This window comes from Macaca fascicularis, chromosome 10, assembly GCF_037993035.2.
Source record: "Macaca fascicularis isolate 582-1 chromosome 10, T2T-MFA8v1.1".
NCBI classification, from domain to species: Eukaryota; Metazoa; Chordata; class Mammalia; order Primates; family Cercopithecidae; genus Macaca; species Macaca fascicularis.
The window spans coordinates 4,262,949-4,286,320 of NC_088384.1; the positions used below are offsets into that span (position 1 = coordinate 4,262,949).

At 53.7% G+C, this 23,372-nt stretch overlaps 1 long non-coding RNA gene across 1 annotated transcript in view; it reads right to left on the bottom strand.

The window, feature by feature from the left end:
* Positions 1 to 2,107: 2,107 nt before the first annotated feature.
* LOC135965395 (uncharacterized) overlaps positions 2,108 to 23,372 on the bottom strand; it is a 103,088-nt gene continuing 81,823 nt past the window's right edge. Inside the window, exons 2-3 of the long non-coding RNA XR_010578289.2 lie at positions 2,610 to 2,678; positions 2,108 to 2,240 (exon numbers count right to left, since the gene is read on the bottom strand). This is a non-coding gene — a long non-coding RNA (uncharacterized lncRNA). The remainder of the gene's footprint in view (positions 2,241 to 2,609; positions 2,679 to 23,372) is intronic.

Consider the following 23,372-nt stretch of genomic DNA (forward strand, 5'->3'; position numbering starts at 1 on the left):
AGAATAACAGAAAGGGGAAATGGTTTGGGGACTGTTGGTTATCCATACGGCAAAAAAATGAAACTTGACCTCTTACCTCTCATAGGACACAAAAATTAATTCCAGACAGACTGAGATCCAAAAGTGAAAGTCAAAACACTTCATAAAGCTTTTAAAGGGATATGAGAGAACTTCTCCATGACCTTCAGTTGAGAAAAGATTTTTGAACAAGATTCAGAATGCAATAACCATAAAGGAAAAGGTGGATGAATTTGGCCACATAAAAATTAAGTATTTCTGCTCATCCAAAACACCATTAAAAGAGTCCAAAGGCGAGATCAGCAGTGACAGAAAATATTTGCAACACGTATAACTGACAACAGCCTCGTATCTAAACATATAACAAACTCCTGCAAATTCAGTAGGAAAATGGATCCGGCAGTTGAATAAGCACAGCACAAATGAAAGTCTCCAACTGGCCAGTAAATGTAGACGGTGGTGCCTGAGAGTCATCTGGGAAATGCACATTACAATCCCAACGAGAAATCACTGCACACCCACCAAATGAGCTAAAATAACAAGGACTGATGGGAGGGCAGAGCAAGGGACTCCCTCATCCAATACCGTACACACTGAATCCACAGCAAAGAGCTCCGATTGTCTGAGACACTGAAAGACACACATACGCTACGATCAACAGTTTCGCTCTGAGGTACACATTCAGCAGAAAGATTTGCACAAGAGCTCCAGCAACCAAACATTCTTTAGCAGCAAAACCGATAAATAAATCTTGGTACACAGCGATGAAAACGGATGCACTGCAGCTGCACACAATAGAATGGCTTAATCTTTAAAATGCCATGTGGAGTCAAACAAGCCAAACACAAACATCAGTACTGTATCATTTCATTTACATAAATATTTAGAACATGTAAAACCAAGCCGTTATTTAAGGACACCTACCCAGGTGGCAAAGCTATAAAATGTTGTAAAATAAAATAAGCTGTATAAGGAAGGAAGCGATTGCATAAAGGTCAGGGTATGGGGGGCTGGGACGAAGAAGAGTGACTTGGGGGAGGGTCTGGCGTCTGCCTGGAAGTGGGAAAATAGGCATTGGCTGGAGGTGCCTTAGGGTCAAGTAAGGTTCCCTTTCTAAAATGGGAGCTGGCATAGCCCATCTGTGGCTGATGATCGTGACCCAGCAGGAAACGAAGATGGTGACTCAGTAAGAAGGGAAGGAAGCCAGAGAGATGCCCTGCAGGGGACAAGAGGTGTGGAAGTCCAGGCACAAGTGGACCTTAGCTGACCTCGGGTGACCTTAGGTGGACCTTAGGTACCTGGGCAGTTCATCCAACAGAACATAGGTTCATGACAGAGGCTGACAGATACAGGGGAAAGGAGATGAGGGCAATTTCCTAGCTGGTCCCTTCTTTTTCAGAGAAACAAGAAACTAGGTGTATCAGTCCATTCTCACGCTGCTATAAAGAACTACCTGAGACTGGGTAATTTATGAAGAAAAGAGGTTTAATTGACTTGCGGTTCCGCAGGCTTAATAGGAAGCATGGCTGGGAGGCCTCAGGAAACTTACAATCACGGCGGAAGGCAAAGGGGACGCAGGCATGTCTTACATAGCAGAGCAGGAGAGAGAGTGAAGGAGGAAGTGCCATATACTTTTAAACAACCAGAGCTCATGAGAACTCACCGACTCTCAAGAGAACAGCAACAGGGAAATTCCCTCGTGATCCGATCACCTCCTATCAGGCCCCTCGTCCAATTCTACACGAGATTTGGGTGGGGACACAAATCCAAACCATATCACTAGGTCAGTGTCCCCACCATGCCAAGGCTTATGGAACCGCCTGGGTTTCTCAACATCACTGGGCAGGTCCTGAGACCAGGTCGACCAGGCCTACCCAGGCCTGCTGAAATGCCAGTGGCCACAGCATCTCTGGGAACTGGAGGTGTCCACACAAAAGACCACAAGGAAGCCAAGATGTCTAACACCAGGATCAAGGGGGTAGGGGCGATCACCCAAACCTGCAGAAATAAATCCCTGGAGAGAAATGCATGAAAAACATCATCTGTGTTGCCAAAAAAGTACCCAAGCAAACTCCTGGGAATTAAATACTCACAGTGGCCCATGCTCACGCTGAAAGCATCATGGAAACGTTGAGTACCTCACATCTGTGAGGACAGGGAGGAGGAGAAAACGCATTCTGAAAGCCTCAAGTTCAAGTTCTATGCAAAATGTGCCTGTAGAGCTGAAATGATAAAATCAGGGAACTTGGTAAATACCAGCTGCTGCACTCCCAGCTATTTTCAGCTTTCTGAGAAGAAAATGGGGTCAAAACCCCAGTACTGCTCCCCCCTGCAGAGTGGCAGCCACCCAGGGGAGGGCCCAGGCTGGAGTATAAGCCCTGAAATGCAGGAGAAGCCTCACTTTGCAGATTTATTGAAGCATAGTCACCGACTTCAAAAACAGCTTACTTCAGGGACATTTTGGAGCACTGAAATGAACTTATTTGAAAATTGCAAGAACCACATGAAAATACGGCGACATTTAATGATAAAGTTAGTGGATTCGAAGCAAAAACGTCACCTTTAGAAAAGTTAAATCAGAAACCACTCACCAATGGTGTTTAGCAGGGAGTTATCATCTGAATCCTAAAGAAGGATCATTAAGGTTCTGGGAGCAACATCTGTGGATGTGAGGAAAAAGTCATCATTATTTTGAAATAGTTGATATAAAAAGTTCAATTAGATTCAAAATCCATTTGCATTATCACAAAAAAATTCTCACATTATATTTGTCAACGAAAGAGAAAGACGGTTGTTAGATTAGAAGAATGAGTTCAATTCAGAGCAACTGGATTATTTGAATTCTGGTTTACGGAGAGAAAAGAGGTTTTACCAGGCTGAAAAGCAGCCACCATACTCTCCAGCCATTTGTTCTCAGCCCTTGCTAGAGTTTCTTATCCTCAATTTGGGGAGATCAACCCAGAAATTATCCCAGGCCTTTCACGTATAAGCCGATGTAAAGAAAACTCAAGTGTAGGCTCAGTCTCTGATTTTAAATTTGTGAAAGGGTTTTATTTGGAAGCTTTACATAAATTCAATATTCAATACCTTCCCTACTCCTTAGCATTTTTTTCTTAACACTATCTAATATGAAAACCTGTGGACATTTTCACCAAGCCCCGTGTTTAGGGGCCCGAGTCCCCTGCAGTTTGTTCTGGTGCAGTGCACAGCCCCGGCCACATTCCGTGTCTGCCAGGACATAAGCAAGGCTCAGAAGCTTTTGAGTTTCAGGCCAAGGGTTAGGAAGGTGGGCCCTGGCCACAGAGAGCCTGGATGTAAAACCCCATTCTTCACCCAGAGGCTGTCGGGCAAGTGACCCAGCCACTCCAAGCCTCAGTTTCCTCATGTGCAAAATAGGACAAATAACCTAAGAGGGTTTAGTTAACATTACACAGGCGAATTCTCACCCAAAATAACTGCTCAATCCACATCCAAAACTGCTTTGTAGAAGGAAGGCAGACCCAGGCTGCTGGCCGAAGCAGCGTCCACAGGCAATGGGAGGCCACGTGACCGGGCACTCCGGCAGCGACACGGGGCCCAAGCCCACCACACACACCACAGTGACTGTGGGGACACAGCTGGGTCGGGGCCTGGTCTGCAGTGACCTCAGCAGGCTCTGACACCACACAGGGCACACCCGAACCTGCTGTTCTCCACCCTCGACAGGCTCTGGCCGGGCTCACCTGGGTCTGAGCCGAGTGTCACCCCTCGACAGGCTCTGCCCGGGCTCACCTGGGTCTGGGCCGAGTGTCACCCCCGTTCTCACTCTCACCAAGGTGCCTGGGTCTGGGCCGAGTGTCACCCCCGTTCTCACTCTCACCAGGGTGCCAGGGTCTGGGCCAAGTGTCACCCCCGTTCTCACTCTCACCAGGGTGCCTGGGTCTAGGCCGAGTGTCACCCCCGTTCTCACTCTCACCAGGGTGCCTGGGTCTGGGCCGAGTGTCACCCCCGTTCTCACTCTCACCAGGGTGCCTGGGTCTGGGCCGAGTGTCACCCCCGTTCTCACTCTCACCAGGGTGCCTGGGTCTGGGCCGAGTGTCACCCCCATTCTCACTCTCACCAGGGTGCTGGAGGTCTAGTTGGGCCAGACGGTTAGAGGTGCAGACAGGGCCACCAGGGCAGCTGCCTCTCCTGTCAGCCACCTCGTGACACCACCGCTCACCCTGCTCTGGCCAAAGCCAGCCCCTAAAGCCCCAGAGCATGCAATGAGGAGCTCCAGGGGCACTGCCAGGCCCATTCCACCCTGGGGCTTGCTGTCCTGCCGTCGCACTCAGGTCAGGACCTCTGTCTCAGAAGGCGTCGCCCTCCAGCCCCTCCCAGGGTGGTGTGTACAGCAGGCACCACGGAGAACATTGAGCTAGCAGGCCATGGTGGGGGCAAGCCACAGAAACTCATCTCTCATTGCGTGGGCCTGCGGGGAGGGTGGGGCCCTGCTGATCCAGGAGGGGTGGGGGACACAGGCTGAGAGGTACATGCTCCCACACCCCCCAGGAAGAGACTGTGGCCTGAGAGGTACACACATACCCTGCACACACACAATACACACATCACATCATATGCACACATACCCCTCATACACACACATCACATCACATGCACATATGCCCCATACATACACACCACACACCATATCACAGGCACACATACCCCACACACATCACATACATCCCATACATACATGCCCCACACACATACCACATACCACGCACGGCCTCCACTTGCATTTCCTTGGCTGTGCAGAGTCATGGCCGTACCTATCCCTAAAGGGCCGTGTGGTGCTCCACGTCTGACAGGGGCAGGAGCAGGTAAGCTGGATGCACAGCAGGGACTCCTGCCATGGCCGGAGTCCCCATCATAATCCCCACTGGCCTGAGGCCTGAGCTCTAGCTTGTAGGAGCGGCTGCAGGCACGGTAAGCCCACGTTTTCCAGGCTTACCACAATGATGCTGTGTGTAATGTACTTGGACTTCCAGGTTCATTCTGCTGCCCGCTGCAGAAGGGGCGAGGGAGAGAGGGCATCCCACCCCGCTACTGCTTTTTGGAGACCAGCTGAGCACCCAGTCAGGCAGCCCTGTCTGGTCTTCCTTTTGAGCCTTACTGTCCTTGGTCCCTGCACTGCACTCCTCTCTGGGAGCTGTGCCTCACCTGGTGGCCCTGCCAGCCTGCAGGGTATGTGGCACTGTCTCTGCTGCACCAGGAGAAGCCTTAGGGCTCCATCACCAGCCGGCCACAGCCACACATGGCAAAGCCTAGAGTCTGGCGTGCAGAGGCATCCCCAAATGTCCTGGGCCTGGGAAAAGGTCCCTTCCCCTTTCCACCCATGCCCACTCCCCAGAGAGAGTGGCGAACTGGAGGGTCTGCATCTCACAACTAGGGGCCCTCCAGGCGACAGGCAGCCTGAGTGCAGGCACCTGCTCCCACCCTCTGTCCCCCGTGGGTTGGGGCAGCTGAGCTGCAGGGGGAGCTGCATTCTTCCATCCCCAGGATGGGGAGGAGGTGGGTGTGCCCTTGGGGCAGAAGAGGCTTGTGGAGAAGGCCGTGAGGATGGAACTCACTGTTGCTGGTTTTGCAGGAACTCTACACCCTCGAGAGAAGCAGGGCAGGAGGCGAGAGGCACATGCACACTTAGGGTGCTGCCCTCCATGGATCTGTTCTCCCAGAGGAAGGCCCAGCCTCCCACCCTCTACTCAGGCCTGGCATCAGTGCTCCACGGGCCACATAAGCATGTACAGATCAGTTCTCAGGAATCAAGTCCTGGGTTTTCTAAGACATCCAGAGGGCATCTCCAGGCTTCCAGTCCCTGGCTTAGAGTGGGCACCACTACATGGAGATTGAATGTGTGGGTGGGTGGATGGATGGATGGATGGATGGGTGCATGGATGGATGAATAGAAGGTAGATGGGTGGATAAATGGATTGGATGGATGGATGGATGGATGGATGGATGGATGGATGGATGGATGGATGGATGGATGGAAAAATGGATGGATGGGTGCATGGATGGATGAATAGAAGGTAGATGGGTGGGTGGATGGGTGGATGGATAGATAGATGGATGGAGAAATGGAAAAAACAACCATAGGTTGATGACAAGTACTGGGTAGGAGCCACACATGAGGAAAGACACAGCACAAGGGACCTCCTCCCTGTTATATTATTAAATCCAAACAAGAAGTCTAGACAGTAAGTCCTGTTATATTTTACCCTCCACACCCAAGCCACAGTGAGCCCACAGCCCCCAAGGGGAGTGGGTTGAGTTAGAATGCACACCAGCTGCCAAATGCTCAAGCCAGCCCCTCTAGTGACCCTGCCTGTCTCACATCACGGCCCCTCCTCTCACCCTGCACAGGGCTCCAGTTCTAACAGCCAGCCCTTGAGCTTTCTGTACACATCAATGGCCCCAGCACCTGGATTTCATCTTTGTCTCCACCCACAGATCTGCGTTTCCTCAAGAACCCTCCTGCCATGGCCGGAGTCCCCATTCCTATCACCCCGGCCCTGCTGCAGCCTGAGGCCTGAACGCCAGCTTGTGGGAGCAGCTGCAGGCGCGGTAAGCCCATGTTTTCCAGGCTTACCACAATGATGCTGTGTGTAACGTACTTGGACTTCCAGGTTCACACTGCTGCCCGCTGCAGAAGGGGCCAGGGAGAGAGGGCATCCCCCCCTCCCCGCTACTGCTTTTTGGAGACCAGCTGAGCAGTTTGTATCAAAAGTATTATAAATGTAAATACTTTTCATCCCAGTGTATCCGCTTTTAAGAATTTACCCTGGAGAGACTGTCATGGATTTGCATAAAAATATACTAGAAGGCAGTCGCGTCAGCTATCTCTATAAGAGTAAAACAGGAGGAGTCATTTAAATGACACATCCATAAGACGGATGGCTGCAGCCATCATAACTCAGGCTGTGGACAAATGCATGTGACGTGAGAAAACTTTAAAATATGATATAATAAAGTGAAAAGTGCAATCTCAAAATCATCTGCAATTAAGTTTTCAACATAGGTATATGTTGCCTGAGTGTGTGCTCGATCAAAGGCATTTCAAAAAAAAAAAAACCGGAAGAGGCTTAGATAACGTTAGCAGTTGTCAGTAGGAAGTGAAAACGCAAGAGGCTTTTGTATCTTTTGGCTGCCCCCTGTGTTTTCCAGGCCTCATGTAAGGAGCATGGATTACCTTTGCACCCAGAAAAACAACTATTTTAAGAAATTAGGATCTGGTCTAGGCCCCACATCACAACCTATTCTTAGGTACCCAGGGCTGGCAGGCCCCAGGCACAGGGTGTGCAGACCCCCATTTGCAAGAAATACAAGGAAGATGCTCATGTCACCAGGAAAATCACAGCAAATGCACCACACTTGCTCTGTGCCCACTCTGTGCCCAGTACGTTCCTTGATTAACTCATCGGCCTCCCAGCACCACTCTGAGGAAGGGCCTGCGGGTTTCCTTGGACAGATGAACGACCTGAAGCACAGAGAGGTGAGTAACGTGGCCTGGGTGGGACCAGGTGGTCAGTTCTTCCTTCCATGTGACCCAGACAAGGGAACATCATGCAGGGGAGCTCTGGCCGAAGGTGGCAACAGGACCCTGGACCCAGCCAGAGAAAGCAGAGGTCCCCCGAGAGAGGGGCTGGGGTTGGCTAGCCTCTTCCCCAGCGAGGCTGGGCTGGGGCAGGTGGCAGGTCCATGATGAAGGATGCCAGGCCCTGCCCAGTGAGAGGCAGTTGTCCCAGCCACCCTGTCCGCAGGGTCCTAGCCACTTGGCGTCCCCCTCCATAGGCTGTAGTCTTCCTCACCCCCACATGCACCTGGTGAGGAAGGGGTGACTAAACAAACGCCTTCTGAAGGCTGGAATAAGCACATGTACCCCAGAATGTTGGCAGACCCTTGTCCTCACAAGAGTGAGTCAGGAAACGAGGGGTGGCTGGAGATGGAACAGTCAAGACAGGGGACAGCCCACGGCTTCTGTTGTGCCCATCAGAGGCATGGGGGTCCCTGGAGCAGAGACAGAGCGGGTGGGAAGGACAGAAGTAAAGCCAGAAGACCAAGGCCCAGCAGAGGTGGCTGGAGACCAGTGACCTCCAGACCAGGGCTCCCTCGCAGCAGTGAGAACCCCACTTCACCTTCACCACCACAGCAGCTGTCGTTATCACTCCCACACTTGGCAGGTGAGGAAAGTGAGACTCAGAGAGGCGTGGGCCGGTGCGAGTTCACAGGGCACCGAGGAGGGGTGGCCTCACACAGAGTAGGGTTGCAAAGAGAGGGAGAGTATGACGTGTCAGGAACCTGCTGTGTGCCCGGCTCTCAGCCTGGCCTTTTGCACGCAGCACCTCCCCTCGAAACCTGGGGTGGTTACCCCCATGTTCACACGAGAAACCTGAGGTTCAGGTGGGATAAGTGACTTGTCCACGGTCATGCAGCGAAGGGCAGAGTGGACGTCAGACCCAAGATGGCTCCGAAGCCGGGCTCCTCCCGCCCAGGGCCCTCGTGCACCCGCTGGCTTCGTGCATTCGTGAAGCCACCAGCAGCACCAGGCGCCACCGAGCACAAGTGCAAGGTGAGGCTGGAGGCTGTCCTCACTCTCACTAGGACTACAGGGGAGCTGGGGACACAGGCGCAGAGAAAAGTGCTGACAAGACAGTAGGACAAGGGCCAGGCGAGACCTAAAGGGTGAACAGGTCATAACCAGGTGTATTCGTCAGCCTTAGCTACGTGACAAACGGCTCCAGAGCCCAGAAGTTTCTGCCTAGATGCGTTTCTCATGCTTCTGGGCCAACTGGTCACCTGCAGCTCGGCCGACTGGTGATGCGGGTGGTCCTGCGGCAGGCGGCCGATCAGCCAAGCCTCGTGCAGCCCAGGCGGAAGATGCAGCAGGCGCCTGTCCCCTGGGCTGTAAGCACAGAGGAGAGCAGGGCAGGACTGCAAGCCTCCTGGTCTTGGGGTGGGAGAAGGGTAGGGGGATGCGAAGGAGCCTCCCGGAGTGTGCCAGGCAGCAGAGCCAGCGGGAAGAAAGCCCCGAGACAAAAGACAGCCCAGGAGTACGTGTGGCCCAGAAAGGTCAGCAGGCACCTGGCACCCTCCGGCAACCCGGCCTCAGGCATGGCTTCCGTCTAAGAGCAAGGAGAGCCATTCTGAAGGAAGATTCTGGGAGCAGAGGGCCCAGTGGTTTCTTCCACCTGGTCTCTGGGCCGGAGAGACCCAAAAAGCAGAAAGGCCTTTTTGTGCATACCCAGACCCCAATGTCCCCTTTACTCCACATCATCAACTCCTTCCAACACCCTGCTCGCCCCAAGGTCCTGCTGGGGAGCTGGTGGGATGGGGTGGGCTGGAAGGAGGTCACTCTTTGAACCCTGCTCTCCAGGGCAACGCGACGGGGCCTCGTGGAAAGCGATGTTTCTGAAAACAAGAGAAGCCAGGCACAAAGCTCCTTCCCTCATCTCTAAGACGTCTTGTGGGTGAACCCACAAACTACACAATCAGTATTGGCACACACATTTTCACTGCATGTTCCCAGCGAATTCCCAGCCCTCCCCACTTCAAATGTCTCACACACACCCATTATGGCAGGGTATGAACCGGTAGTTAACTCCTCAAACCTCCAGTGGAAACTAGTCGTCTTTGATTCTTGTCAAATCCTTTTAATTATGAATTTGCAACTGGCCCGCTCCTACATTCATCTGAGACAAGGGGCAGCCTCCTTTCTGCCATGCGGGTTAAAAAAAAAAAAAAGTTTAATAAGCCTTGAATTTCAGGAAAAAGAAAACAATGAACTTCGTAAAATACATTTAAAGATTGGAGGGCCCTGATGCCACTTTCCTTGAGGAGCTACCCCTGACCAGCCTGGCGCATCCAGGGGTTCCCTTCTCCAGGCTGCGAGAACCACTGACTGCACGTGTCTGCAAGGGACAGCAAAAGCCGTGGGAGATGGTTTGCAAAAATGGCCCAAATATTAAACACACACACACACACACACACACACACGCCCCCTGCAATGTAACTTGGCAGCTCCTCCCTCTTGAATATGGATGAACCTTGTGATGTGCTTTGGACAAAAGAAGTCAGCAAGTGACATCACTTGTTCTGAGCCTGGCCTCAAGGGGCCTTGCACTCTCCACTCCCTGTCCGAGTCCTTCCTGGATGCCGTGAAGAGAGCCAGGTCTCACCTGCAGGAGGATGGGGCCAGAGGAAGCAGAAGAAGAAGCAGGGTGACCACCCTTCGACCCCAGATGCCTGAACGAGCCCAGCCAGGACCGGAGTAGCCTGGCCCAGACCAGCCAGGCAGACCTGGGGTGCAGAGAAATGATGAGCAATTCTGATTTTGAGAAATAAACCTAGGGGCGTTTGTTACACAGGAGTTTCTAAATGACACAGAAACCATAAGCACCGGGGTTTTTATGGAGATGATGACACCCACCCCAGGCCCCAGGACAGCCCCTGAGTCCTTTTAACATGGTCACTGAAATCCCTCCTCCTGAGTCCATCATGGGGGCAGCCTCTCCAGCCCTGGCTCCTCCCGCCTCCTCCATGGAGGGGCCGCCAGGAAAAGCCTCCTAAAGTGCTTGAATTTCATGAAAAAGAAAAAAAAATGAACCTCATAAAACACACTTAAAGATTGGAGGGGCCTCCTGAAGTCCCGACCAGGACCCCATGCATGCCTCAAGTTACCCCGGGGCACCTCGGGTCCCAGAGAAGGTCCTGCCTCTTAGTACGGACATTGAGCCCTTCCGATCTGGCCCACACACTTTATTGGGGCTGAATCTCCCATGTCACCCGCCCCTTGTACCACCCAAACCCACCCAAATTCGCCGTCACTTCTCTCACTCTGAGCCCCACACTGTCTGTTCCCTCTGCCTGGAACATGCCCCTCCCGGGTCCTCCAGCTCCCAGCAGGCACCTGCTCCATCTTCAGAGCCAAGGGCCCCTCTGTGCCACCTGCCCACCGGCAGCCACCGCCAGCACCCCCTGCTGAGTTCCCCGGGCGCAGCTGCACTGCACAGCGGTTAGGGGCACAGGAAGCTCCTAAGGTTGGAGCCTGCCTCTGCCAATGACCAGCTGGGCATCCTACCTTCTCCGAACCTCAGTCTCCCCACCTCTAACGTGGACATGAGACTAGAGCCTTCCTCACAGTGCTGTCACGGGAGTGGGGCCCTCCACGCGGAGGACAGCATAGGCCCAGGCAGCACACAACGGAGGAATGGAGGACAAACACCAGAAACCGGGGCTGGGTGGGGGCGGGGCACCCTCAGGAGGTAGCACCAACCCTCGAGACCTATGCAAGGAGGTTACAAGGCATCTCTAGCAAGTCTTGTCCACCCACAGGATGACTTAGAGACGAGGGGAGGAGCTTTGTGCCTGGCTTCTCAGCTCTCCAGGGCAGGGCGGTCCAAGATCCCTCAGGAGGCTTGGAGTCTCCTGCAGTCCCCAAAACCCCACAATCATTTCTAAATCTGGGACCCAGAAAAATGCATGTCAAGGGCAGGGCTTGCTGCTGCAGCACTGGGTGTGGCAGGCGGGGTCTGGGCCATCACCTGCCCTGCAAGATCGGCAGGTCCCAGTGGGCGACCTTTCCCACTTTCCACCTGGACAGGTGGAGTTGCATAGATGCAACCATTGAGCCCCATCCTTGCAAGGTAATTAGTCCATGACCCTGCAATCTCTGCATTTTGAAATTCATCCTGAACTCCTGCAACCCGCTGGGCTTCATTTCAAATGCCCGTGCTCTTTCATCTTCCCAGCCGCCTTCATTAATTCTCACACCCGAGCCGGGGTGCGTGTGCCCCCCTCTCCTCCCAGAGCTGTCTGCAGTCTTCGGCCTGCAAATTGATCGGTGCTTCCCCCTCCCTGGCATTTGCACAACAGGAGATGGTCTATGTGTCTGAGACCGGCCAATTGCTCCTTTCCCTTCAATTTGCAGCAAGCATTAGCTCCCCGGTAGAGGAAGGTGAGGAGGAGATTAATTGGCAGAGCCACATGAGGATGGTTCTGCCCCTAAAGTGGGAGACAGGCCATGGAGAAGTTGTGGTTTAATTGGTTACATGTGACCCTTTCCCTTTTTTTTAAATTTAATTCTAACTTTTAACATTTGAAGCTGCATCAATATTAATTATTGCTGCCATTTTCTGAGTCACCTCTCACCCAGGAAAGGGCATGTCCAGTTCTCAAAGGGAGGAAGATAGATTTGCAGTGCCAGGGGGCTCAAAGAGACCTTGGAGGTCTCAAGTCCCACCCTTGGTCCTTGCAATGGGGAAACTGAGGCCCAGAGGGATAGAGTCTCAATCGGGATCGCACACCAAGGAACAGGCCCAGGCTCAGCATTGTGTCTTAGGTCCTGAGGCTTGCTTCGTGTCTGCGTCTTAGTGAGAGACAGAGCGAGGGGAAGGACCCAGGGTGGGAGGGGCAACATGACTCTGTTCTATTTTCTGGGTCTCTAGCAAGTCCCAGGAGTTTTGGAGGGATCCTTTTCTGACATTTCTGAAGGCCAGTAATTCCGAATCGGCACCAAGGGCACCAAGCCTGCCTTGTTGCTCTTTACGGAGGAGGGTGTTGATGTGACCTGTGAAGCCATGAAGCTGTGAAGCCATGAAGCTGTGAAGCCGTGAGGCTGGATCTGCACAGAGCATCCACGGAGCAGAGCCCCATCTCCAGGCTTCGAGCGGGTGAAGCCACTGCTTATTAGCGGGAAGGGGTATTGAAGACCCCGTGTGACTCCGCCCAAGTAGGCTCCTGTGTGCTTGTGAGTGGGATGGATACCCCTCCAGCCACTATCGACAGGAACGGTGCTGCTGCCCAGCGGGGCCTCCCCATGGGCCCCCCACCCGAGCCCTGCCACTCAGCACACATTAGAGAGAGGATGTGATGCCAAAAAGATCCGGAAGCGTGACCAAAATGCAGGCGTGTAGCCACAGAGCACCACTGCGGGCTCTCCTCTGGCCTCAGGTAAAAGTGAATGCAGAGCCCGCTCTTCCAGGCGCTCAGGCAGTGGGCACCCTCCGTGTGGGCAGCTGCTGTACAGGCACTGGCCCTGAACTGGCTTCGGACCCTGCTTCTCCCCAGCTGGGGGCTCTGGACAAGTCACAGTCCCTCAGTGGCCTTTGCCCACCTTTCCTGCCTTCGATCTTTCAGCTCAGACTCCTCGGGAATTCCTGTGTGGGCAGGTGCAGGGTCCATGGGGCCCTCACTCCCGGGGATCTGCTGGGGGATGTGGGCAATCACCAGAAACTGACTCTGACTACTGCAAACAAAGGAGGAGCTTCCTGAAGGACATTTGGTTCGCAGGACAGAAGTGTGGCCGAGGAGGTGGGTCTGGGGCTGAGGAGGCTCTCGAGGAGGTGGGGTCAGCAGCAAGAGCCATTCAACCACCTCACCCAGGACCACTGCTGAAATTAACCATGCTGGTTTCAGCCAAGACTCACTGCGTCCCTACCCTGGACCAAGCATCACCCCAGGCCTTGCGGACTGTGCAGGAAATAAATGAAAAGACAAAGCCCACCCATTTCTTCCACGCTTGCCCCCGACCACTCACAATGCAAAGTTCTAGAGCAGAAGAGCTGATGGATGGGCTCAGCTCTCACCCGGGCTCTTGCTGGGCAGTGAGAGGATGTGGCACAGTCTCCAGCCACCCTGTGGCATCTGGACAGGGAGAACCACGAAAAGGGAGGCAGTGGCCCAGAGAGGCTGCAGGCAGGTCACTCCTGGAGAGGGGAATGGTGAGCTGAGGGGCGGGGAGGCTGAGGCCATGGGGCAGGGCCCGTGTTTCTTGTGGCTGGATGGAGGGCACTGGGGCCAAGAAAGACATGGGCATGGGAACAGGAGGGTGCTCAGGAAGACCAAGGATGACAGCCCAGGGATGAGCTTGACCCCTAGGGCAACAGGGAGCCTGGATTTTAGGAGACACAAGGAGTGTTTGGGGTTTGGTGTTGAGGAAGGAATCCAGGGGAGGCAGGAAAACGGGTCAAGTTCAGAAGCAAGGAGTGTTTCTTGTCCACACACAGGACAGGACGGGCCCAAAGGGACTCGCTGGGTGCCCCACGTGGTGTCTGCTGATTCTGTAGCAACAATAATCTCATGAGGTCACAATGCGGGCTCGGCTCCAGGCCAGGGTCTCGACCCTGCGTGCGGTAACTCATCACCCTCCCAGCCAGCCCATGAGTAATGCACAGCAAATGACCACCAGTTTATCGGCTCCCAGTTCTGTAGGTCAGAAGTCCAGCAGGGTATGGCCGGGTTCCCTGCCAGGGGGTCTCCCAAGACCGAAATCCAAGTGCCAGCCCAGCAGAGTCCCGTCTGGATGCTCTGGAAAGAAATGTGCTTCTGAGCCCACTCAGGTCCTTAGAGTTGTTGGACTGAGGTGTCTGTTCCCAGGCAGCTGTCAGCTGGGGCCACTGTGCCCCTGGAGGCAGTCACACTCCTCACCACGTGGCCTTTTCCAGCTTCACACTCTCAATGGCGCATCGAATCTCATGCTTCCAATCCCTCAGACTTCCTCTTCCTCCTTCCACGAGGGCACATCCTCTGCTTTTTAAAGGCATCACCTGATTAAACCAGGCCCACCCAGGTCATCTCCCGACCATGAGGTCGACTGCACAGAAGCAGAACACATGCCCGGGAATGACATCTCATCTTCATCAACTCCAGGGATTAGCACAGAACATCCTCAGGGAGCTGGACTGGGTTGACCAGCTCCCTCAAAATGCATGTCCTTCCCAGAACTTCAGAATGTGATCTTATCTGGAAACAGGTCATTGCCGATATAATTAATTAAAATGAGGTCACACTGGAGTAGGTGGGTCCTTCATTCAGTGTGACTGATGTCCTTACAAAAAGAGACACAGAGAGACACAGGCAGAAGGCCATGTGACGACGGAAGCCAAGGTTACAGCGATGTATCTACAAGCCAAGGATCGCCATGCACTGCCCACAACCCCAGAGACGAAGGGACAGGGAACAGCTTCTGCCCTAGAGCCTGCGGAGGGGCCGTGGCCCTGACAACACCTTGATTTCCGACTTCTGGCATCCGAAACTATAAGAGGATAAATTTCGGTTGTTTGGGGTATTTTGCAACAGCAGCCAAAAGAAGATAATACAAGGTCCACGTTTAGAACTTCTGCCTGTCACGCATAGGAACTCATATCCTGTCCATTTTGCAGATCAGAAAGCTGAGGCTCAGAGCAGTGAAGAGCTTGCCCAAGGTAAGAGGTGAGCAGCTAGCAGGCAGCAGGACTGGGTCTGGCACCCACGCCCTGAACCCCTGCTCCTTGCTCCTTCTATGCCCCACGGAGGGGAGGGGTTCGCCTGGTCCCGCTCAGGGACAGAGTGGAGAGGGTCCAACTCCCAAAGCTTGTGCTCAGACAGGACTCCTCGGAGCCCCCCTCAAGACCAGGATGACAAGCTGGGCAGCAGAGTCATCTACCATTGCAGGCAGAGCAACGGCCAGTTAGAGATGGAACTGGTAAATAACACAATTTCTCATCCACATCACAACACTGAGAGAAAGAGGGAGCAACGGTGAATTATGCCAGGGTGACTGGCATCATGGGACTGTCCCAGGCAACCAGGACACAGAGTCCTCTCCATCTGAGGCACCGGGTGGCCGAGAGCTCAGCATACAGCCTGTCCCTGGAGTCTCCTTCCCGTGAGGCCCCACGGCCTCCCGCCTGAAGTTCCAGGCCTCACTTCTCCGCAGGACTCCATCACTGGCTCCCGAACACGGTCCTTTGAGCCTCCTGCTCTAATTGCAGGCAGAGATTACTCCCACAGTTTCAGGGCCAACAGCTGGGCTAAGTGGCCATCCCCAAAACCCATTTCCTGCCTGGCTGGGTACGGAATGTTCTTTCCCTCTAAGTAAAATAAACAGGTCTGAACTCATTGGACTTTTCTATTTGCCGTCCACTAAAGCCTTCTAGCTCCTGGGTTTTTATACAACTAAGATTTATGGTATCTATTCTCACCAGTGCAGAGTCCCCAGATAATGTTAATAGATGGCTAGTGTTGCCAATAAATCCCTCCGGTGGCGGAGAGAAATATCTATTTCAGATGAGTCCTCCAGAGCTAATCCACATTCCGAGTGGTGGAGGGCACTTAGGCTGAAACAGCTCTACTCAACAGGCAAGGGCACTTCTGCGGGGTCTAGGCCTCTGCAGCCCACCTCTGCATCCTGGCACCCACAGAGATGCCAGGGCCAGAGGTTGTGGGGCTGGGAGCATCCATCCACCTTTGCAAAATGCTTCTGAGATGGGTTGACCAGAAGGCCACTCCTGGTCTCACAGAATGAAGCCCAGAGGAAGTATTTAGTACTCATGGGTTGGGGAATTGATCAGTCCCAAAACAGCACCCTCCCCCTAAGGTGGCCTCCTGTCCCTACTAAGGTTCCCACCAGCCTCGAGTTCACCCAGGTGAGCAATCTCAGAACAGAGCTGGCCATACCCTCCCTGATGCCTGAATCCAGGCGTCAGGTCTCTCTGCTTCCAGCCCCTCTCTCCCGGCCTTGCTCCTCTTCTGCAGCTGAGGAGGGGATCCCATACCGGGTCCTCATCCCATGGCCAAATCACCCATCTTGAAAATGAAGCTTCCTGTGCAGAATCACGTGAGCACTCCGCATTTTCCCTCCAAAGCAAGAGTGCTGATCAGCCCAAGGTACTTGAGGGATCCCCCCACTGCATTCAAGGCCCTCCATTGTGAGGGCACAAGCCACCTTCCCTAGGCCCTGCCAGGCCTTGGACATGCCCAGGAGCCCACAGCTCAGGCCCTGGCTCCCCCAGCCCTCTGCAGGAGATCTTCTCTGTAGCGCTGTCCTCTGCTGAAGTTACCCCGGGTTCCTGAGACCCAGCACGGACGCCATCTTCTCCTGGAAGATTTCCCTGATATCGACTTATTTAAAGGCAAACCTTGCACCGTGCACTGTCCCCATGTGGGGAAGACAGCAATGGACAAAACCATGACACACACGCAGAAAGCTAGAAAGGACTATTTTGAATGCTCTGAACACAAGGAAATGTTAAATGATGGAAGTGCTAATCATCCTGATTTGATCACTACACATTGTATGTATGGAAACATTACTCTGTACAACATGGATATGTACAATTATTATGCATCCCTTTTAAAAAATACCCTGTTCCTCCTCCTGGGGAATCGTGCAGCTTGGCCAGTGTCGTTCCCATCCCACGGGGCTGTGTGGATCCCGGCCAGGCTATCAGAACCCGGGTTGTGTCTGGGTGTGCAGAGGCCTCTGTGCTGGGCACCTCTGCCTGCTGGGCAGTGTCCCAAGCAAGAGCAGCCTTGTTCCAGGGCTACAGGTGAGTCCTAGAGAGGGCAGAGAAGCAGCCAGCCTTCACCTTTCATTTGAGGATAAAACAGGGAGTGTCAAAATTATATGCCAGTATTACCGCAAGGACAGAGAAATGGAAACCTATGGGGTCCCCGTAAAAGCTCATCTGTGCTGGGGGTGTCTCTGGGGGCAGCTCTGGGGGCCCGGGCACCCACACCTATTCTCATGCAATTCTCACAGCATCCCCAGAAGATGCATCTAGTGTGGACCAGGGTTTACAGGCACAGACGGGGGCGCTGAGGAGAGAGTGGGTCTCCCCCGCCAGGTAGCCTGGCTGGGCTCAGGGCTGGAATTAGCACGTGGCCTGGCTCTACCTGGCTGCAGCTGTGCTGGGTGAGTTGAAGGGATCCCCCAGGATTGGGGCAGGTTAGCCTGAGGCTGGCATGGCTGGCAGTAACCATCTCTCGTCACACGTCAGAATCAAGATTTGTCATGAGGCTTGGATTTGCTTCCTGGCTCCACCAGTGACCCCGAATCTGCAACCTTGGGAGAGCTTTTTTTTTTTTTTTTTTTTTTTTTTGAGACAGAGTCTCGCTCTATCACCCAAGCTGGAGTACAGGGGCGCGATCTCAGCTCACTGCAAGCTCTGCCTCCCGCGTTCACGCCATTCTCCTGCCTCAGCCTCCCGAGTAGCCGGGACTACAGGCGCCCGCCACCACGCCCAGCTAATTTTTTGTATTTTTAGTAGAGACGGGGTTTCACTGTGTTAACCACGATGGTCTTGATCTCCAGACCTCGTGATCCGCCCATCTCGGCCTCCCAAAGTGCTGGGATTACAGGCATGAGCCACCGCGCCTGCCAGGAGAGCTATTAATTCCCCTGGACCTGAGCTTTCCCATCTGAAGTTGGGGGGATAATAATACCCTCCTCGTGGTTTTCATGGGAAGCCAGTGGTGAAGGCAACTGCTGTGCTTCTCAAGACCTTTGCCTTGGCACGAACGCCCACAATATGGAACCATCACCAGTACACTTTTCTGCACTTTATGAACTTACCTGTAAGGGGGACATCTTACTTCCATAATTGGGAAATAACGTCTTTTAGAAAATAGCTTTCTGGTCAAGTCTGGAGATGAAGACAGGGACAGATTTGCTGTCGTTAATTGTGGGAATTAACGGAGCAAAGCAGCAGCTTTTCCTTCCCTGAGTGCTGTGTATTAAAAATTTCTCTCGTGCATCATTTCAACATACAATTGACATACTTGTTTAGTTCCAGCTGTTGCACTTGTTGAGGATTTTGTTGCTCACCTTCCAGATGTGCTCACGCATGCGGGGGGCCCAGATGGGTCTGGCCAGAGGTCGCCAGGTCAGACAATGTCCAGGCTCTTCCTCATCCCTGCACAGTGTGGCTCCCACATGGGGACATGAACCCAGAAACAGCAGGTTCCTGCTTGGGTGACCTCCGGATTCCAGCAGGGTGCCCTGCAGCCTGCGGGCACTGGGGCTGCTTTCTCACGTGCTTCCCGCTGTTCCCAACACAGGGAATTCGGAACATGGGGCAGAGGATGGGCCTCTCCCCCTACCTTCCCCACTTCAGCTCCAAGCCCAGTCTCTGCCAGTCCTGAGCCCGCCAGACCAGCCCACAGCCCAGAGGATATCATCAGCCACCTGCAGGCATGGTCAGAGCTGATCTCTTGGCCATAGACCCCATCTCCTGCTTGCCAGGGGACATCTGGCCCATGCCAGATGGCGAGTCAGCCCAGTCAGCTGCCCTCCCCAGCACACTGAGCCCCTCTCGGGCCTCTGGAGTAGTCAGGCTGGATGAGGGGCTGCCCCCGGCAGCCTTCAGGAGCCTTCACCTGCCAGTGCCCAGAGGGTTAGCTCAACATCAGGAATCAGTTTGTGTCATGAATGACCACGCTTTTTCACAACTAACCCTTGAGCGGTTCCTGTACATTCCTGTGTTAAAACAACTTCTCCAAGTATCATTTCTGGATGCACCAGGTACCTTCTGCCCTCTGCCTTCCCTCACCAACCCATTGGAGGTGCTCCTCCCACCCCACCTTTCCACCCCCACCTGCCAGTCTCCCTGATTATCTGCACTCAGCACTTGACCCCGCAAGGTTGGCCTGTGCACTCACTCTCTCTCTTGTGTTGTCTGTTTCCCTCAAATAGAGTGAGAACTCTATCAGAGCAGAGTCCTCCTGGGAGGAAGGAGTAAACCTGAGCATAAGCAGCAGAGCTGAGTGCTACGCCCAGCAAAGAACGACATTTATAGGAGGATGCTGGCTGGGTCACAGCACCTAACAGCAAAGCTGGGTGGCCCAGACAAAAGACTAGACAGGGCAGCTCCGGGTCAGGCTGGAGGCACCCACTGGCCTGTCCTCTGCACACTGCCCCCACATGGCACAGCCCCACCAGCCTCCCTCACTAGACTCACAAGAGGGACTCTGGCGGATGCAGCTTGCACCTCAGGTCCACCCCTGTGGTCAGGAAAGTGCACACTTGTCAGGGAGGGAGTGTGGGGGAAAGATAACCTGACAGACAAAGATAACAATGATCACAATCAGTAGTACATCTGGGATTCTTGTTCTAGTTGTTCTGAACCCTAGACCCATGTTTTCTCCATGTCGTGGTGGAAGAATGAGTGGGTGACAAGGTAGGACCAATGTATGAAAAGAGGATGAGGCCGGGTGCGGTGGCTCAAGCCTGTAATCCCAGCACTTTGGGAGGCCGAGAAGGGCGGATCACAAGGTCAGGAGATCGAGACCATCCTGGCTAACATGGTGAAACCCCGTCTCTACTAAAAATACAAAAAAAAAAAAAATTAACCGGGCGTGGTGGCGGGCACCTGTAGTCCCAGCTACTCGGGAGGCTGAGGCAGGAGAATGGCGTGAACCCGGGAGGCGGAGCTTGCAGTGAGCCAAGATCACGCCACTGCACTCCAGCCTGGGTGGCAGAGCGAGACTCCGTCTCAAAAATAAAAAAAAAAAGAAAAGAAAAGAGGATGAATTGGTGGGTGGATGGACGGATGGATGGATGACAGGTGGGTAGATGGATGGATGGATGGATGGATGACAGGTGGGTGGGTGGAGGGATGGATGGATGGATGGGAAGGTGAATGGATAAGAGGGATCAGTGAATGACTGGGTAGGTGATGAAGGAGTTTGCCCTTGGATGGACTCAGCCAAGATGCCAATTGTTGAACTGAGACCCTGGTTACATAGATCAGGTAAGGATCTCCTGGAGCAGGAGTCTTTACAAAGAGTGGTGCTATGATGTCAACAAGGAAATATGGTTCCTCGAGAGAAACCCTCCATGTCTTATATGCCAACTCTGACAAAACACGTATGCATGTGCGGGAATGCATGCACACACACATATACAGAGACAGAGAAGAGAAAGAGAGAATATCATTATTACTCCAAAGGAAGTCTTGAAGAACATCAAACCCAAGATCATCACGTTCTAGTTAGAAAACTCAAGGCCCAGAGAGGAGAAGGAAGTTGTCCAAGGTCACCCAGCTGGTTGGAAACCAACCCAGGTTGCAAACTTCCCAGCCAGCTCTCCTGCCGTCTCACCACACCACTTCCCTAGAAGCTTCTGAAATTGCATGAGATGCTGCCTGCTCCACGGGCAGATGGAGGCTGCTCGTCAGCACACAAGGATCACAGCTGTGCCTTCCAAAAGAGGAGGCATTAAATACTGCTACACAAAATGTAATAAACAGAATGGGGGCCGGGCACAGTGGCTCACACCTGTAATCCCAGCACTTTGGGAGGCCAAAGTGAGATGGGTGGATCACCTCAGGTCAGGAGTTTGAAACCAGCCTGGTCAACGTGGTGAAACCCCGTCTCGACTAAAAGTACAAAACTTAGCCAGGCGTGATGGCGGGTCCCTGTAATCCCAGCTACTTAGGAGGCGGAGGCAGGAGAATTGCTTTAACCTGGGAGGCGGAGATTGCAGTGAGCCAAGATCGTGCCACTGTACTCCAGCCTGGGTGACAGAGCGAGACTCCATCTCAAAAAAAAAGAAAGAAAAGAAAAGAAAAACAGAATGGGGGAGGTTGAGTGGAGCTCAACGTCTGGCTCTCGGTAGAACAAATAAAAGCACGTCCACGTGACCACCCAGCCGAGCGCCATCGTCATTGTAATTTGAGACCACAGGGGCTTCCATGGATCCCACCCTTTGCAGCTCTCGGCTTGTGGTGAGGGTACAATGGAGACAGGGACAGAGTCTGAGCCGACAGCACCCACTAGCCACTTCCGGTGAGGCTTTGGTGAGGTCATGAGCACACAGTAGAGCCTGCACATACTCTGAGCACTTTGAATGGAGACCCACCCCACCCTGCTTTGGATGTGAGGGGATGAACCATCCAGGATCAGGGTTGAGTCCCAGCACCCCTGCTGACCAACAATACGTCCTTCACCAGATCACTTCACCTGCCTGAGCCTACGGCCCTCACTGTTGACCTCAGGACCATAGGGAGCAGGCAGAGGTCCCAGGGAGGCAGAGGTTGTAGCCGCACCAAAAGAGACCTAGCCCCACCTTCCTGAGCTGCCCACCAGGAGTTTCCTGTGGCTCCCTGAGTCCGCAGACCTTGGCCCCTGCTAGAATCTTTCCTGTCCTGGTTGTCACCACCACTGCAGGCACCACCCCCCCACCTCCCTGGCTGTCTCCTCCAACCACGCTAACTCACATGGACCTGCTGCCTTGACCCTCACCGATGCAGTTTCATCTTGACCCACATGTGTGGCTGATGAAAGGCTGCTTCTCCATCGAGCCTGGTTCCACAGCCACCACTCCCCTGGACCCCTTCCTGAGCCCCTGCACCTGCCGGCAATGCCCCTCCTGCAATCCTCCAAATGGCACTTAGAGCACCTTATCCATTTCACATTTCACTTCATCAAGATGCCCCGCCCCTCTCCTGCCAGTCTGCTGGAGCCAGAGGTCCTAGGTTGCTGCCCTCATACATCCCAGGCCCAGTGCCTGGACCACCAGCAGGTGTCCAGCGCAGGGTCCCAACTCCCCATCAGCACAGCGAGCTCTGTGGAGGCACCTGGACCCCTGAGACGCAGAGCTGGCTGGATGTCAGGCTCCAGGTTGACTTGAAAGAAACCCCAGGCCACCACACTGAAAGACGCCACCGGCCGGGGACTATGGTCATTGTCCTTGGACAGTCTGATTCCCATGGCCCAGCCCTTGATTCCACTGCTGATCTGGGTCAGCTGTGGAGGCTCCGTCTCAGGCCTGAACCTGAGAAGGTCACAGATCCCGCAGAACGTGGGGACTTCTCCACAGGCCTGCCCTTCTGATGACAGCTGCCCAGGCTCACAGAGGCGACTGCTTCCCTGTGGTCAGCAGGCATCTCTAGTGCCTGAGACAGGCCCTCTGTCTATTAAGTGCCTGCAGCATGTGCATATGGAGACGGACATTTGTCTCCCCTCTCCTGAGCCCATCACTTTCTCCCTAACTGCTGCCAAACCTGCTCTTCTCCAGCCTAAGAGCAGAGCTGCAGAAACAGATGATGGTCGCCGGGTCCAAGGTAAGACTCTGCTGCACCAGGAGCGCTTCGTTCTAGGATGAGTCTGAACGTCCTGGTGCGGAGGAAAAACGAAGTCCCCGCAAAGCACCGCTGCCCACTCCAAGGCCATCTGTGAGGCCCTGCTCTTCTCAGGAGACCTGCCATGAAGGGTGCGGGTGCAGGGCCTCTGGTGGCTCGGTTCCCTTCAGCTCTAACATCAGTGCCTGGGTCACCATCACTAATACAATCCCTTCACAGAATGTCCTTCCAGAGCTGCCACCATCTAAACCAGGACACGCATTTCAGGGACCTCACGGGTTTTCAATGCCAGGACTTATATGAAGTTTTGATCAGATAAAAGTGGACCCCAGAATACCTGGTAGGTGGAATATGTAAAACCAGCAACATCAAGGCCATCACTGCCTCCTCCTAACAAATTAGAAAACAGAAATGAGAAGAAGACAGACAGAGAGGTGGAGGAAAAGGAGGAGGAGGAGGGATGGGGAGGGAAGGAAGGAGGGAAAGAGGAAC